The 18,394-nt window shown below is 40.4% G+C and overlaps 1 protein-coding gene and 1 pseudogene across 2 annotated transcripts in view; one reads left to right on the top strand and one right to left on the bottom strand.

Annotated features, from left to right (window-relative positions):
• Positions 1–18,394, bottom strand: part of TAFA2 (TAFA chemokine like family member 2) — a gene marked incomplete at its 5' end in the record, with an annotated part of 464,864 nt that overhangs the window by 150,441 nt on the left and 296,029 nt on the right. The gene's annotated exons all lie outside the window — the stretch shown is intronic.
• On the top strand, positions 12,101–12,968 carry LOC308513897 (heterogeneous nuclear ribonucleoprotein A1-like; annotated as a pseudogene). Its single transcript has one exon. The product of its transcript is annotated as a heterogeneous nuclear ribonucleoprotein A1-like (transcript).

The following is an 18,394-nucleotide window of genomic DNA, read 5'->3' as shown; positions in this document are numbered from 1 at the left end:
ATTTCATCTTACCATCAAAAATATCAAAGCAAATAAACCATGAAAAACACAATGACAGCTACATGTTGAAAGACATACCATTCTATGTCCTCAAAAGAAAGCAATAAAAAGAAGTTCAAGAAGAGGCTGCATAATCTAGCTCATTAGAGTCTGTGTACTTTGCTCTAAGAATAATAGTTTAAGCAAGATTTTTGGACAACACAGGTATGAGCATTAAATTCTAAGTACAACTGCACGATGGATGATGAAAGAGACAGTGATGCTGACACACCTGTTTTTTTTATTGTTGATAGTATTACAGATGTCCCCCATTCTCCCTATTATCCCCCTCCACCTAGCCCCTGCCCCACCCCAGGCCTTCACCACACTATTGTCTGTGTCCATGGGCTATGCATATCCTATCTAATAAAAGAGAAACTTGGTAATTAGCCTACGACTGCTACCCTTCCCACTGGCTAATCAGGGTGATATGCAAATTAATTGCCAGCCAAGATGGCGGCCGGCAGCCAGGCAGCTTGAAGTGAACATGAGGCTTGCTTGCTTCAGTGATGGAGGACTCCAACGTTCCCCGCCTGCCGCTGCTGGCCTCTGAGCTGCAACTCTAAGCAACTATGTTACAAATATAGAAGCTAAACAAAACCCCAGAAACCTGCTTTAGTCTCCGGGCTTCAGCCAGCAGGATCGCAACATTGTTTCAAATACAGAAGGTAAACAAAGGCCAGAAACCTGCTTTCAGCAGCCAAGGCCTAAGAGCTGGAGCCTCAGAGCTAAAGCTGGCCCAGAATAAAAAAAGAAAGAAAGAAAAAAAGGAGCTGTTGGGAGCTTCAGTCACCCGCCAGCCTGAAAACAGCACTCAGCCCCTCACCCAGACTGGCCAGGCACCCCAGTGGGGACCCCCACCCTGAAGGGTGTGTGACCAGCTGCAAACAGCCATCATCCCCTCATCCAGGCTGGCCAGGCACCCCAGTGGGGACCCCCACCCTGACCCAGGACACCCTTCAGTGCAAACCAGCTGGCCCCCACCCATGCACCAGGCCTCTATATAGTAAAAGGGTAATATGCCTCCCAGCACCGGGATCAGTGTGACAGGGGGCAGCGCCCAAACCCCCTGATTGCCCTGCGGCTCTGTGTGTGACAGGGGGCGGGGCCACAACCTCCCTATTGGCCCTGCTCTGTTCCTGACAGGGGAAGGCGCCCCAACCCCCTGAGCAGCCCTGCTCTGTGCCTGATAGGAGGGAGCTCCCCAACCCCCTGATTGCCCTGCGGCTCTGTGTATGACAAGGTGTGGCACCCCAACGCCCCCCCCCCCCCCACGGGCCCTGCTCTGTGTGTGACAAGGTAGAGCCATAACCTCCCCATCAGCCCTGCCCTGAGTGTGACAGGGTGCCAGGGTGCGGTGCCCCAACCCCCTGATCTGCCCTGCTCTGTGCGTGACAGGGGGGAGCTCCCCAACCCCCTGATAGGCCCTGCTCTGTGCGTGACAGGGTATGGAGCCCCAACCCCCCTGATGGGCCCTGCTCTGTGTGTGACAGGGGGCAGCGCCCCATCCCCGACTGGCCCTACTCTGTGCGTGACAGGGGGTGGTGCCGCAACCTGCCCATCAACCCTGCCTTGAGTGTGACAGGGGGCGGTGCCCCAACCCCCCAATCGGCCCTACCCTGAGCGAGACTGAGGGTGGCATCGCAACCTCCCAATCTTCCCTGCTCTGTGCATGACAGGGGCGGCGCCCCAACTCCCCAATCAGCCTTGCTCTGAGCCGGACCAGGGGCTGCACCTAGGGATTGGGCCTGCCCTCTGCCACCTGGGAGCAGGCCTAAGCCAGCAGGTTGTTATCTCCCGAGGGGTCCCAGACTGTGAGAGGGCACAGGCCGGGCTGAGGGACCCCCCCCCCCGCCCCCGAGTGCACAAAATTTTGTGCACCAGGCCTCTAGTATTCATATAAGTTCTTTAGTTAATTTCTTCCTGTCCCTCCAACCCCCCTGCTCTCTGAGATCTGTCAGTCTGTTCCAGGCATCCATGCCTCTGGACCTATTTTGTTTGTCAGTATATTTTGTTCATTAGATTCCACATATAAGTGAGATCATGTGATATTTGTCTTTCTCTCACTGGCTTATTTTGCTTACATTTTTGTAACTACATTTCACACACACACACACACACACACACACATCTTGTATGTGTTTGATATTTGTGCATGACTTCATATATACTGAGCTCCTTTTGAGCAAAAGTGGAACATTATCAGATTTAAATATAGTGAAGTACTATGCCCAGCTTTCAGTTAATAGCTAAAGCAACTGAGAATGCAACCGGTTAAGAATCAAAGCAGCAACCACTATGTGCTATAAGCATCAGTCTACAGTAAGCTCTGTAATATATTCTTTCATCTTGCTCCTTTGTAACAAGATTTCTGCTCCTTTTAAAATCTCACAGTTTTACTCTTTCCAATTTCTGGGACTTCCTATCCTAAATAAAGTCAATCACATAACACAGTAAGTCCTCACTTATCATAGTGGTTAGGTTCTGTGACTTTAAGCTAAATGACGTATAACAAAACCAATTTTACCAAAGGCTAATTGATAGAAACAATCAATTAGCTACAGCATCTCATCAATGTTACAAGGAAATGACCTTGGATAAAACGATGTTCTTTGAAGACCTGCTGTGTCCACTAACTTTACCTTCTCTTTGCCATCAACTGTTTATTTACACTCCTAACATTTTCCTTATGAATGAACTTGGCTTCCTCAGTCACAGAGCAGGCAATTTTCGGCAGGATGCAATCACACTGCAAAGCAGCCCTCAAGTGGTTAAGTGCACAATCTTAAGAAATTTTCCCAGTGATGAGATTTATTAGATTGTGAAGTTATGTCCCACGGTGGTGGTAGAAGCTTATGACCTAAATCTATTTTTGAAAAATGTTCCAAAACACCCTGAGAAGAGGAATGTCCTACAATAGGGGAGTAGGTAGGACTGGTCCATACTACAGCCATTGTCATTTCATATTTGCTGAAAACCACCGCCCTTACTTCCTCCCAATTCATATACTCTTACTTCACTGTTGGTAAGAAGGTTTCAAAATACATCAGATAGAATGTTATAAAACAACTGAGTCAGATAACACCACAGTTTGCTGACAATAATCCCTGAGTTAACACTATTCTTGCCATGTATGATGGATATTATGGTTCTTTGTAAAGTATTCTACAAATTAGACTTATTACCAAGTCATGTTAAAATAGGTAATATTGTAAATGGATTCACACCATTGTGTGTATATACTGTGTAATATTATTCAGCCTTAAAAAGGAAATTCTGATACATGGATAAACCTTGAAAATATGCTAAGTGGGATAAGCCAGACACAAAGAGTAAAAATATATTATTCTACTTATATGTGCTATATAAAATAGGCAAATAAATTCATAAAGACAGAAAGTAGAATGGAGGTTACTAGGATTTGAGGGGAAGAAGAAATGGAGAGTTTTTGTTTAATGGGGATGATAAAAAAGTTTTGAAAATGGATAGTGGTCATGGTTGCACAATATTATGAATGTACTTCATTCCACTGAAACAGTTAAAATGATAAATTTTATGTGAACTTCATCACAGTAAAAATAAAGAAAAAAGTAACACAGCAAGTCATAATGAGAGCAGCTCTGCTCATCAGTTCTGTTATATAACCTACATTTATTTTCCTCATGGAACTTAACAGTATTTGAAGTTATAATGATCTGTTTGTTTATTGTTCCTCTCTTCCCCTACTAGAATACAAACTCTATAAGAGCAAGAGCCAAGGCGTTCTATTTCAATACTTTATGTCCAGCAGTTGTATTTTTTTGTTGAAGAGTAAATACAGAATAAGTATTTGTGGAGCAAATTAAATAATAAAAATATATGTCTTTTTAATTTTGAGTGCATAATCATGCACTTTTTCTTAGATATGATGACATTTAATGCCTCCATCCTTTGTAGTCAGAAGGATACTTTCAAATGTCATTTACCTTATATGTAAGTCCTGTCTCTGAAACTAGATTCCAAGCTCCTTGAGAAATCAGACACTATAGCTCTGCTTCCCCATAAAATGTCTGACCCTTGCATAGCATCATATAGCATAGTAAGAACTTCCACCCCATGATCACATTTGATACACATGCCCAAGAGGCTGGCAGAGATAATAATCCCTTGCAAAGATGAGGAGACATGCTCAGAGAAGTTAAATGACTTGTTCTAGGTCAAAGTTAGCAAATGGTAAATCCCGAATTCAAAACCAAGTCTTCTAGCTCCAGGTCCAAAATTCTTTCCATTTAAAGTTTGATAATGAAAACAATGATGCTGTCATATGTTCCATTCTTCAAAATAGAACATTTTAATATATTTCCTATTATCTTTTTTCTGGGCTTATAATAAAAGATATCTTGACCACGGGTGTGTTAGAATTGCTCAGAAAGAGGCAAATTATACATGTTTGAAAATAAATTTAGCTAACTATTAGCCATTATAATACTAAAGGGAAGGAGGAAAGGAGGAAATCACTAGCAGTTTAGACATCTCTGATGGAGCCAGTAGGAGCAGTGAAGTAAGTGAAAAAAGAAGGCTCAATCTTACCCTCCAAGTCACCTCTGAAATCATTGAGCTCTAACCCATTGATGAAATTAAAATGTGAGCTTTGTTCTGCCATACCCTCCCATGTCTCTAAAAAGCCAGAAATTCAGAATCATATCTGAAATCTTCCAATTTTTAAATGTGCTCAATGAATTCCATTTTTATGAACATAATGCATGCCAAATGCAGCCTGTAGACAGCCAGTGTTTTGTCTCTGATGTAAGCCATCTTTTTTCTGGGTAGGTTATAGAAGAGACAGTGCTTCCTAGTCATAGGCTACAGAAATTCTGACTTGGATCAGAACAAGCAGAGCAGGAAGGGAGCATATAAAGACAAAAATGACCTTAAATGAATTAGTTATTTCCCCTGTAACTTTTATTTACCCCATTGAAAATTATACCTAGACTTACAGGACTTCAAATGAGTGCTTTTATATTAAATGACTGTGGTTTTATGTGTACTTAAGGTCCTTAGATTTGAAAGTGTTTAGTATACAAATGCAACTCAAAACTAACATTGCCTTCCTTGGGAGAAAACAGATGTTGAAAACAAAGTATTCATTCTTGCAGGGACCAGATCTGATGCTGTATGTTAGCAGTGGCACATAAAGGTTATAATTGGGAATGAGAAAAAGAAAGGGACTACTGAAAAGCAGATGTCTTGAGCTAGAAGTAGCAATCACACATCTGCATTTGGGCAGTGGGTTGAAAACACTGGAGGAAAACAATAAAGTACAAGATATAAAAATACCAAAGAAATCAGCTGGTTCCTTTCAGCTGGTAAGAACAAAAACTACAGAGTACAAAAGGGTATTGAGAAGACTGGTAAAATCTGAAGCTTTAAATAGCCTACGGTTCAGACAAGCTGGAAGTAAGGGGCAAAGCAAGAATATGAAGCATTAAATGGCTGTACTGAATTTTTCTCCTAGTGTAAGTCTCAAAGGACAATTCACAATTGCATCAAATTCAGAGTCTCTCTCCAAACTCAATAACATTGCTTCCTTGGTGGTGCCATCTTTCAGATGCTTAAGTCACTTCAATGTATTACATATAACTTTCTAGCCTTAAAAAGGTATCCAACATGATCGTCCTGGCCAATATTCCCTTCTATGTTTATATTCTTTACTGACTATATGAAAACACAGAAAGAATGCTGAATTTGCTATAAAAATAGTGGATTCGAGTCTTGTTCACCTGCTACTGCTTAGGTAGATGATTTCTGGAGTCATATAATCTCTTTGAGCCTCAGCTTATTTATTTGTTTATTTATTTGTTTTTTTGGTAATGTAAAATGCAGTATTAAAATTCTTCTTAAATATCTCACAGGGTTGTTGGGAAAAGTCAAGAGATAACATATATGATAATGTCTTACAAGTTTTCATCTTAATAATTTTATCGAAAAAGTCAAAGGTTCATTATCCAATGAAAACTGCAGCCTCATGAGCCATTCAACAAATAATATTAAGCATCTACTGTTACTCTAAATACTAGTGATATCGCTGTGAAAATGACAGGTATCATCAGATCCCTACACACATGGAGTCTACATTCTGATTAACATTGTAAATTCTTAATTTGAGTTTTGACAATAACATTGTAAACAAAATAATCCATCTTATAATATAAATTACTTTTAAAAAGTTTATGATTATGTATTGCTTGTTTTCCATTAATATCCATAAAGAAAAGAATATAATGGCATTTTTAATTAAATTCAGAAAGGCACTTAGCCTGAAATTGTATAGTCAAAGTATTATTTACTATATATGTGTCATTGGTGCATAGTAATTATTAAACAGCTGGCACAGACACACTTGCTATCAGACAAACATAAGGGAAATGCTGCTGGAGAAATGGTGTGGGGAAATACCATGTATTCATCCAAAACAGCTATTATTAAATGCTTAATTCATGCAAGGCCCTATGGTGGGCATTGTGATACTACTCCCCAGTCCCTTCCTTCCTTCAAAGGACTCATAAGAGAAATAGAAGACTTATAAGATCATGTAAATAAGGGAATAATGCATGAAGCATTACAGGATTACAGTAGTTTAGAGAGACAGAACAAACTTAAGGACTCAAAGTTACCTTCATAAAATTTTGACAAATAGGACAAAGTGCCAGACCTGTAGTCAAAATTCTGAGTTGGAAACTAACCATGTCTTTGCCCTAGCCTGGTTCTATGAACTAAAGAAAATTGTTTCAACCCAGTTTTCCTATCTATAAAATAAAAAAATAAATAAAACAGTACTAATCTTCTGGCTCCTCTGGCCTTCTCAAATCTTTTTTGGGGGGAAAAAAACTCAGAATAGAATAAACAGATTTACTAAATATAATTTACTGCAAAATTTTGGTAGTTACACTAGATAAAATATGTGAAGCACCCTCACTATTTCTGACACTTAAGAACATCCTCATTAAGTGTTAAACCTGGGTCTGAAGAAAGAAATAATCAAACTAAACCTTGAAGTTATTTGACTTTGGGTGGTGGGCACACAGTGCAATATACAGATCTTGTAACAGGGAAATCTCAACCTGAAGCCTATATGATCCCAATAATCAATGTCACACCAATAAATTTAATAAAAATAAATTAATTATTTATTTAAACAAGAGTTACATCTGGAAAAGGTATTTCAAAAACAAGGAGGTGAAGTGACTCACCCAGTACGGACACACCCCATGTAATAGCTTTAGGACCCATATCCAGGTCCTCTGATTACAAATTCCTTGTTCCTTCGACCAGATCATCCCACAGCAGTATGTGTGGACATGTATGCACCAGATGGACAGGAGAGAAAGAGACCCTGGCTTCCACGTTAGTTTCCATCTTGCACAAAAGGAGAAGGATGACGCAGAGCCCGGACACAGGGTGGCATTGTTCCTTTATTCCTCTTTAGTTCTGCACCTTCTGTACTGAGAATTGACAAAAATAATCAAGTTCCCAGAACCCCTGACACCATCTGCTGACACCACATTGTACAAACATCAAATGTAGGTGACAATAAAATTGCTTTAGTCTATTGGGGACATTATCCAATTTCTGAAGTACCAGGGGAGCATGTATTCTCCACCTCAGGTCACATGCTGTTTGCCTGATTCTGTATTATCTTTTTATCAGTTATAAGGAATAAAAAGTGACCATTGTATTACAATGTATTTAAGAAGGTAATTATATGCTGGAAAACTACATAATGGTCCCTAATGATAAATAGCAATAATTTTGGACTCCCTACTATTTGGGCTTATAGGCGTCACCCTTCTCAATTCATGCCAGCAACTTGATCATTGATGTTATGCCCTTTCTAAACAGGCTAAGTGCCTACCTTCTAACAACAGATAATACTATTGATATAAATGATTTTTCCCTCCTCTCAAATTTTTTATTCCTGTGTAAGGCAGACAGTATGTCCAGGAATACTGTCTTCACTCTATCTCAAGACCCAGTCAGGAACTTCGTAAGTACAACCAATGGAATGCACCTAACTCTAGCAATCACCATAGTTATGACAAATAATTGGAAGAGAATATCATAAGGCCTCCCTCTGATAAAGGAGGAAACATTTTTTCCAAAGCCTCCCCCTCCTGCAGGCTCAGACCTCCCTCTGGTAATTAGGATGAGCCTTAGTAGTTGGAATGTGAATTTGAAGATCTGCCCCAATACTATAGGACTCACGTCACACTTGTCAGTCTAGCTCTCTTGTGGTGCCCCAGTTCAGCTTCTATCATTTTCCCAGGCCTGACTCCTTTGAAGCAGCTATAAACACTTCACTTTGCTCTTGCCTCCCTCCCCCAACACACACACCTAAAGTGCAATTCCTGAAATTCAGTCCTTGTCTTTACTACCTCCTGACAATCTCCTCTGACCATTTTTTAAAATCAGTTAAACCTCAAAAGGAGTAAAAATTAAGTGAGTTATCAGTTGTTAAAATGTGTATCCATTTTGGGGACACCCTATATTTCTCCTACCCTTAACAATAATTCTCTGGGCTATATTGCTCTTGCCTTATTGCATGGATGCCATGCCTCACCTACCAGAATGGACCTTCCTCAGAACCAAAGCTGGGCCCGATCCCATCATCAGGCCCTCATAGTGGCAAGGCCAAGTTCTGGGTCCCAACTGTCCCCATCTGTGTCAGCTTGCTGGTATTGATCACTTGAGGATTATAGTTTAATGAAAAGAAATGTACTTTAAAAAAGATTAGTTCTTGACTTTTATTGTTTTTTATTGTTAGTTCGCATAGGCATCTAAAATATCAAAAGATAAAATAGTGTGGTTCATAAATTGGTGTATATTATTCAGCTATAAAAATTATGGCCACCTATTGACATTGATACTGTGGGAAGCCACCACTTGCCAATATTGTCAGTGCACCAAGGAACGTGGAAGGCCAGTGGACCTTGGGAGTTAACAGGGCTGATGCTAAGCACCTGGTCTGTTGAGATAGTGGTGGCTCAAGGCAAGTCCCTAACCTTATAATCCTTTTACTGTTTACCAAACTTTACCTTTGATGTGCCTGTATGCATTGCTAAAGGGCAAATGTGTATTTAAGTAAATAAAAAGCGGATCAGCCAGAAGCCTGTGTGCCTCTTCAAGAAAGAGGTCTCCACCTGGCCCCAATGCCTTCTAAATTCATATTTCCTGTTTAGTATTTTCATTTGTGTGTCGGCCCCTCCTTCAGATCCTGAACTCCGCCTCAAAGATCGCGGCTTGATACATAATTACAATACTGAGTAGTGGATACCTAACTCAGGAGCTACACATCCTGCATTCAAACCCTAGCTTTGACATTTACCAACTTTGGGCCAGTGGACAAAATTAACAAGTGCTTCAATTTCTTCAACTATGAAATGGGAGAGGGGAAAAATGATTCCTTTCTCAGGAGTTGTGAGGATTATTAAATGTGAATGAAACCATTGTAATAACCTGGTTGTTATTAATAGGAAGGGAATAAAGTGAAGACTAGGTAATATAAGCATGCCATTTATACAGCTTTGCTAATTTAACACTCTCCAAGTCTATTCTATGCTGATCAGTAGGTGAAGGAACTAGACAAAGGCAATTTAGTCACATGCCCTGTAAGGTCTGAGAGAGGTGGGATGGTGCCTACCTGTCTGTCAGCCACACCTGGGAGTGAATCAGCAGCCAGAATAAGTGTGGTCATTGCAAGGGCACAAAACCTGAATATTTAAACTTCTAAACAAAGGAGCCTCTCTCTCTCACACACTGGCGTGCCAGGTCCCTGGCTCCCCTGAGCCCATGTGGCCCACAGCTATGTGGGACCCACAAATGGACTAAGGGACTTTAAATTCATCTGAATGATGAACTGATGAGGCTGCTGCATGAAACAGAAGCTCTGACATTGGCCCTCCTTTTGGCTCTACTGGACCAGCAGATGCACCTTTTTAAGGACTGGTTTAAGGGACATGGGACTTTGCACCCCTAGAAATGTAACTCCACACAAATGAAGTATTTTACCACATCTTATTCTCCTATGTGAATCCTAGGAAATTCATTTTCTAAAGATATAACAAGGACCTCACTCCTATGAGGGATGGAGACGTTTCATTCTCCAGTGACATGTTGATATATATGAAGTTTTTACAGTAGGGCCTCCCTCATAATAAATGCTCAACAATTAGATACAGGCTACCATAACTAACAAATAATTATGAGAGTCATAGAGAAGATCAAATAGAAAAAAAAATCAGTGCTATGCTGAAATCAATGCTAACCCTTCCATGAAGACTTCTATGACCCTCCACGACAATCTGAATTTGCCTTCAATATGCCAGTAATTCTTTCTTTTTTTCATGGCCTTTATAACAAATTACCACAGACTTGGGATCTTAAAACAACATTAATCTGTTCTCTTACAGTTCTTGGGGGCAAAATCGGTTTTACTGGGCTAAAGTCAATGTGTGGGCAGGGAGGCTCAGGGGACGGTCTGTTTTTCTCTCTTTCATCTTCTCATAGCCACCCACATTTCTTGTGTCCTGGGCCCTTCCCATGTCTTCAGAGCACATCACTCCAATCTTTGTTACATCATCACACTGCCCTTTCTTCTTCCGAAGGAAAATCTTGCTCTGCCTTCCTCTTTTTTTTTTTTAAATTTCTTTATTGGTTAAGGTATTACAAATGTGTCCTCATTTCCCATTAACCCCCAACCTCCCCGCCCCACCCCCCACTCATGCTCTCATCCCTCTGTTGTCCGTGTCCATTGGTTTGTATGCCAGTAATTCTTTAGCAGAGAGGTTTGAAGTCCTAGGTTTGCCTTGACAGCTTACTACCTGGGTGAACATTCTTTATCTATTAAATGTAGAAAATAGTGTTTCCTATCCAATAGCACTAGCCTTATTATTAAATCTGTTAAGACATATACAGCACTTCTAGAAGAAGCCTGACATATAGAAAGCACCTAAGTGTTGGCTAATTTCTATTAGTGTACTTCATACAATAGACAGATGAAATGATGAAACCAGAATGTCCCTAAGGGATTAGAGCCAGGAGGAATCCATGTTCCTGACAAATGGGCCGTTTCTCATCAGCTCCAGTCCCAAACAAAAGTTTCCCCCCATAAAGTGAGTTCAAATCTTAATTACAGCCTAAAAAATTCACCAGCTGAACAAGATTATTCAGATCAGAAGGAAGCAATCACAGCCACACCCTCCTACAAAGAGAGAAAGCAGGCAAATCAAGCATAGCAAGTGCATATAACAATTGACATTTTGCAAAGTTTTTAAGGGATGCAATCTTTCTTAGAAAGTCAGTGAGAGACTGTACTTTAAAAGATCAATGGATAAAAAACCTCAGAAAAAAATTAGGGGCCCCAAGCAAGAAGGCAATAATCTGACATACACTGGTATGAGGCAATAATAGTGTAGACACAAAAGAGGATCTAAAGAACCTAAAGGAAGAAAATTTCAGAGTGGACCGAGATGTAGGTAATACCAGATTCTTAGTGACTTATGTCCGAGAGATGAAACCCAAAGTTTCATTCTATACCATGTGTAAGTGTATATAAACATGTATTAGTCAGCCACATACTAAAATTTAGAGAACATTTCCTTTTTTTAAAAAAAAAAAAAAGTTATTCAGCATCATGATCAGACTACCACAATTAGCAATCAATTGCACGGGTACAAAAAAATCTATATTAAAACCCTTTGTTGGGATGCTTTACACTTTCCACAGAACAGAAAGGAAAATAACCTGTGATACGATTAGTCACAAATACAGTCCTCAAGTTTCTTGCCCGTTCACATGAGTATGGTCTAAAACATGTCTTCTCTGTAGCAGCTACACCCTGCCACCACTGTGCTTGGCTGAGCTCACAAATCTGTTGTAACCTGTAGCTTCCCTGTCACTTCTCTGGCTCTCCTCTCCTCTAAGCTTTGTTTCCTGGCAGTAATTAAAACCTTCTGCCACTGCCATAGCTTTCTGCCAGGGGACACCATCAAGTAGCATCATTGAACTCCACCCTCTGGCGGTTGTCATGTCTAAGTCGGTCTCCCAAAGAGAACAAACAGCTGCACACAAGCTCTTTGCCAGAGGTTTGAGCTTTGAAACAACCAATGAGAGTCTGAGGAGCCATGCTGAGCAATGGGGACACTCACAAATTGTGGTGATGAGAGATCAAATACCAAGCGCCCCAGGGGCTTTGAGTTTGTCACGTGTGCCACTGTGGAGGACATGGATGCAAGACTCCACGAGGTGGATGGAAGAGTTGTGGAACCAGGGAGGGCTGTCTGAAGAGAAGATTCTCAAAGACCTGGTGCCCACTTAACCATGAAAAAGACTTTTGTCGGTGGTATTAAAGAAGACACTGAAGAACATCACCTAAGAGACTATTTTGAACAGCATGGGAAAATTGAAATGACTGAAAAATCATGACTGGCCAAGGCAGTGGCAGAGAGGTTTCGCTTTTGTAACCTTTGATGACCATGACTCTGTGGACAGGACTGTCATTCAGAAATATCATCTTGTGAATGGCCACAACTATGAAGTAAGGAAAGCCTTATCTAAGTAAGAAATGGCTAGTGCTTCATCCAGCCAAAGAATGGAAGTGGTTCTAGGAACTTTGGAGGTGTCGTGGAGGTTTTGATGGGAATGACAACTTTGGTTGTGAGGAAACGTCAGTGATCAAGGTGGCAGTCGTGGTGGGGGTGGATATGGTGTTGGATATGGTGGCGGGGGGGATGGCTAGAATGGATTTGATAATGATGGATGCAATGTGGGAGGTGGAGGACGCTACAATGATTTTGGCAATTACAACAATCAGTCTTCCTATTGGAGCCATGAAAGGAGGAGCCTTTGGAGGCAGAAGCTCTGGCACCTACAGTGGAGTATATTTCTTATTTTAAATGTAGATTCAGTTATTTTCAGCCAAAGCTCCTCTGATCCTCCTCCTCCCAAGTAGAGGTTAAACTCCCCTATGGTCATTGAAGGCTGGACAACAGATCGGCCTTGACTGCTAACTGCCTGTGTGACCGTGGCAAAGTTATTTCATCTCACTCCCCAATCGTCTCCTCGCCTGCCATGTGGAGCTAATGCTGGAATCTGCCTAACAGGAGCAGCATGATTATTAAATTAGCTACCACAAATGCAATCCTTAGAAAGGTGCACAACACACAGAAAACATACATACTTTCTGTGTTCCCATGAGGTACCAAGTTAAAGGATGTCACCATTTGTGTTTATTACCTAGACTAACTGCACCTCCACTGACTATTCTAATCAATATTGTGGAAGCTAAGGAGGGGGATGGGAGAGGGGCAAAAGCAGATAAAAAACATGTTAGAATATTGTATTCTGCCTTGTTCACCAGGGCTCAGTCCCACAGTCAGGTTTACAAGGTTCATTTTCTCTGGACTTAAATTACATTACAATCTGGGCTGCTTAGGAACCTGAATGGCTCCTTTGATCTCTGTTATACCTTACATGAACATGGTGCCAGGCACAGACCAGTGTCTCAAAAAATAAATGAGGAAAGATTAACAAATGAGTATCAAATAAGAAAAAAAGTATTCTAAATCCAGGACTACTTACTAAAATCAGCAGACTTTTAAACTTGTTAACAAAACTAAATTATCATCTTAATGTGTGTGTTTTTTAAATAGGTTACAGCTAAAAGCATCAGCAGTGCTTCTTAAAGTGAATTGTGCAAACCTTTAGGTTGGAAATCTTAAAATGTTTTAACTGAATATTACTACCATTTCCTTCTGTCACTTGCAGAGTTTTAAAATTCTTTTGTCTGCCCCAAATGTTCTGAGAAGCGAGAGTGCTCTCTATGCATTGGGCTGCCCAAACGTAGAAAAATTATCTGCTCCCCCACCAACCACTGGTTTTTTCTCTTACCAAATGAGAGTTTCTAAAGGCCTACCATGACTAGGATAAATCACTCCATTTCTTTTACTCTATTAAAGTAGGTGTTTTATGTTTCACTGCCACAAAATCCAAGATGAACACCAGAAATAGCCTGTGAGTTGAGGACTCTCATTTTAAAATGGCACCACAATTTATCCTCGTTCTTGCTGTACCGTGAGCATTACATTATTCATTAGAAGTAGTTGTGTTTTAAGCAGCTATTATGCAGCTTTTGCTGGGCATCGCCTTCCCAGTGCAAGGTGGTGATGTGGAGGGGTGCCTTCCAGAGGGAGGTTCACTTTGTGGAATTCCCACCTCTGTGACCCCAGTGTGTTTGCATACACATAAATTCACGCTATGACATTCCTGTCATGTTTGCTCAGTGAGCAAGTAATTTGCCACTCTCATTACTCCAGGTACAAGGTACCCTGTGGCAAATCAATCTTCTTTCTGCTTCATACATCACAGCTCCCCCAGACATCCAGGGCCTTCTGGCTCTAAAACGAAGCTGTGAGATAAAGACCCAAGTCTGTTTCAGCAACTGCATTGTCCAGAGGGGCTAATGAACGTTACACCTCACTGGGAAACCCCATCTTGGGGCAGGGGAAATGTCTATATCAAAGCAAAGATGCTGTTTCAAGCAAAGCATTTCCTGTACCAGAGGGAGGGAGGTCTTAATAGCGGAACAAAGGAGTAGCTACAGGGGGTTTAGTGCACAGTATTTCAGAAATATTAATCTCCCATCTTCTCCGGTCACAAATCATTTTCTCCACCTCTTGACAGGCTGAAATTTGACTTTGAAAGAATCCATTGCAGGATCCTGACTGGCTATAATATGTCAGGCTTCTCTCCTCAGGGACAGAGCCAGCTCACACCAGCAGATGAAACCATTTCAGTGTTTTCATTGGTGCTGATTGCTGTTTTTTCACCAACATTTCCAACTCACCATCGCAGCATATGTGTCAGTAGGAGGGGGGCTCGGAGGGGGGGAAGCAATGGAAATATTTTCATTCTATACCTGTCTTCGAGCTGAGGAAGGGTAATATGCTAGGATTTTCATGATACATCACAGCTCAAATCTATTTTAGAAAACCACTCATGGAGTTCCTACTATGATGGATTCTTGGAGCTGTAGATAAAATAATCAACAAAAGAAACAAGAAGTTTCTCCTCATGGAATTTATGTTTCAGAAGAGAAAAAAGTAAATGAAGACCTAAAAACGCCAATGTGACAACTGCAAGTATTGATCAGTGATATAATACATAAAAAACAGTTATGTGATACAGAGTGATGAAAGGACAGAAGCAACATGAGACAGGATGGTAAGGAGGATGTTAACCAAATGAATAAACCATGAGAAAAAGGAGAGGAAAGCAAATCTGGGCAATAAAAGGGAGGGGTTTATGAAAATAAAGAGCTAGTGAAATAAAGAGGAGGCAGCATGGCTGGAGGAGGTAAGCGTGAGTCTGAAGAGAGGTACTAGCCAGTCAGATCACAGACGCCTTGTTGGTTATCATAAAGAATCTGGGCTATTCAAAGTGCAGTGAGAAGCCATTGGAAAGTGGAAGTAAAGTGAGCTGTGAAACACCAGGCCAAATGACACAATCTCATTGACATTATTCAAGGGTCTCTTTTAAAAGTATCTTTGTGTGGAGAAATAGTTGTGGGGAATAGGTGCCACAGATGCAGGGAGAAGAGTGAGGAATCTGGGGGTATAGTCCAGGCAAGTTTCATAATGATGTGACCTAGGAAGGTATCAGTAGAGATAAAGAAAAGTACACATACTTGTGAGATGCTTCGAACATATAAGCCTTGGGACTTGTCCAAAGATTTAATGAGAGTATGGAAAAAAGAACACTGATGTCATTAGTAAGATGAAGAGGGGGTGAAACTAAATAATTCTCATTTAGACATATTAAGTTTGAGAAGGTAGATATCCAAGATATTACTTTAAGAAGCTGAGAGCACAAAATTAGAGCTTAGTGAGAGGTAAGTTCTGGGTCATACAGATAGTATTTAATACTAAGTAACTAAATAAGCTTACCTGGCACAAAGTTAGAGATGAAATACAGGACACTAGTTGAATTTGAATTTCAGATACAATGAATTTTTTTTAATATAAGTATGTCCCAAACATGCATGAAACATGGTTATACTAAAATACATCCCAACAGTCTGAGATGGATAGATAGATGATACATAGAGAGGTGTGTGTGTGTGTGTGTGTGTGTGTGTGTGTGTGTGTACTATATGAAACACGTAACACTAAAAAATGTAATCTAAAATTCAACATTAACTGGGCATCCTGTATTTTTTTTAATTCTTTATTGTCTAAAGTATTACATATAGTATTACATATGTCTTCTTTTCCCCCCATTGATCTCTCCCCAGCCACCCCCATTCCCCTACACATGCCCTCACCCCTCTAGTGTCTGTATCCATTGCTTATGCTTATATGCATGCATACAAGTCCCTTCATTGATCTCTTACCCGCCTCCTTTCCCTGCCTTCCCTCTGAAGTTTGATCGTCTTCTCTGTCTCGGATATATTTTTGTTCATCAGTTTATGTTGTTCATCATATTCTACAAATGAGTGAGATCATGTGATATTTATCTTTCTGCAACTAGCTTATTTTCCTTAGCATAATGCTCTCCAGGTCCATCCATGCCACTGTGAATTGTAGGAGTTCTTTCTTTTTTACAGCAGTGTAGTACTCCATTGTGTTGATGTACCACTGTTTTTTAATCCACTCATCTGTTGATGGGCACTTAGACTGTTTCCAAATCTTAGCTATTGTAAATTGTGCTGCTATGAAAATAGGGGTGCATATGTCCTTTCTGATTGGTGTTTCTGATTTCTTGGGATATAGTCCTAGAAGTGGGATTACTGGGTCAAATGGTAGTTCCGTTTTTAATTTCTTGAGGAAACTCCATACTATTTTCCAAAGTGGCTGCACCAGTCTGCATCCCCACCAGCAGTGCACGAGGGTTCCTTTTTCTGTGCATCCTCTCCAGGACTTGTCATTTGTCAATTTGTTGACAGCTCTTCTGACAGGTGTGAGATGGTATCTCATTGTCATTTTGATTTGCGTCTCTCGGGTGATTAGTGACTTTGAGCATGTTCTTTTTTTTATGTCTCTTTGCCTTCTGTATGTCCACTTTTGAAAAATTTCTATTTAGGTCCTTTGCCCATTTTTTGATTGGATTGTTTATCTTCCTTTTGTTAAGATTTATGAGTTCTCTATAAATTTTGGAGATTAGGCCCTTATCGGATATAACATTAATATCTTGTATTTTTATTTGCTAAATCTGCCAACCCTAAGTCAGGATGATATCATAAATAGGGAAGACCAAGACCTGGTATAACCACACTGGAGAAGGGGATCAGAGGAAGAGGGTTTAGGAAGCATTTAGAAGGTGTCTTAGAAGGAACCAGTAGGAGAGTGTGGTGTCCCAGGCACCAAAAAAAAAAAAGGTGTCCCAAGAAGAAAGAGATACTCAATTGAGTGCAAAATTTGTACTGTTGTTTAAGGTTTGAATAACGTGAGCTCAACAAGTAACCATGACATTTGTCATCAGGGAAGCAAGCCTTGCTGACCTTGAAAAGAGCACCTACTTGAACAGAGACCCATTGGAGTGGAATAAAGAGATAAAGAGCTGGAGACAGAGAATATAGAAAACAGGGTGGTAGCTATGGGGCCCAAACACTGGGGGAGATGCAGGAGAATGTGTGTGTGCTGATGGGAATGGTCTGGGGGAGAGGAGAACTGCATGAGACAGGAGTGAGAAGGAAAATGGGAGGACCAAAGGCCTTTAGTGAAAATGGGATCCAAACCATGCTGGATGTGTTAACTTTTGACAATAGTGGAAACAATTCTTCCATTTCAACAGAAAGAAGATAGCAGATATGGGTGAGGTTTCTGTTGGTTTCAAATTATAAATGACTCCCTTTATAAACATTCACACAAAAATATTTTATTTATAAAGTATTTTTTCTATATTTTAGTTTGTTCAAAATTATCTATCTATTTATTATATATTCATAAACCAATACAAAATAATCAAAATTAGTTGCTTGTTTTAAACTGTTTTGATAGTTAAATCAATTATTCTTAGACAGTTGTTTTCCCATGGTTGCCTTTAGTTTTCAAGACTATGGGAAATACAAAATAGCCTTTAAACTTTTATAACATAAAACTGAAGTTTTTCTACTGGAAAGCAGACATTCCTAAACAACATTTCCCCAAACAACTGCTCCATGCCATACATCATTAAATAGAAAAGTTTTCCTAATATGAAGTAAAAGCAAATACTTCCAAGCTCCAGAGAAACAAAGGTCAGTTGCTGTGGGAACCACGCTTTGGACCTTCTGACCTTTGCATGTGTTGCATTAATGTGGATATTTGCATTGGATCTACTCCAC

The sequence above is a fragment of the Myotis nattereri genome (assembly GCF_964212035.1).
Source record: "Myotis nattereri genome assembly, chromosome: 2".
NCBI classification, from domain to species: Eukaryota; Metazoa; Chordata; class Mammalia; order Chiroptera; family Vespertilionidae; genus Myotis; species Myotis nattereri.
The sequence above is the reverse complement of the archived record's forward strand: the minus strand, read 5'-3'. Positions and strand labels throughout refer to the sequence as shown.